The sequence below is a fragment of the Branchiostoma floridae genome, chromosome 18, assembly GCF_000003815.2.
Source record: "Branchiostoma floridae strain S238N-H82 chromosome 18, Bfl_VNyyK, whole genome shotgun sequence".
NCBI classification, from domain to species: Eukaryota; Metazoa; Chordata; class Leptocardii; order Amphioxiformes; family Branchiostomatidae; genus Branchiostoma; species Branchiostoma floridae.
In genome coordinates, this window is record NC_049996.1 from 1,122,208 (window position 1) to 1,122,571 (window position 364).

The window sequence follows — 364 nt, forward strand, 5'->3', positions numbered from 1 at the left end:
ACTCAACTTACTTAAACAACGTTTTGTCTTGTAAATTTCTAAACAATAATTGTGATGATGCAATAATACTGATAGCATAATGATGTTATCTAACAAGAAAAAATACAATATTTGTGAAAAGTAACGAATTTATTACTTAATTATGCACCATATTCCGCCATCTAAATACATATTTATAATAACTTTTGTCTATTTTCCCGCAAAGATCTTTCTTGTAGGTTCCTTCTGCACATTCTGTCCATATATTGTATTTGATTAATTAGAAACATTTTCACTTTCATTAGCATAGGTAATTGGTTCGTATTATCATAATTTATGCAGAATATCGAAAAACTGTGTTTTACACCAAAATACTAAATTTCTT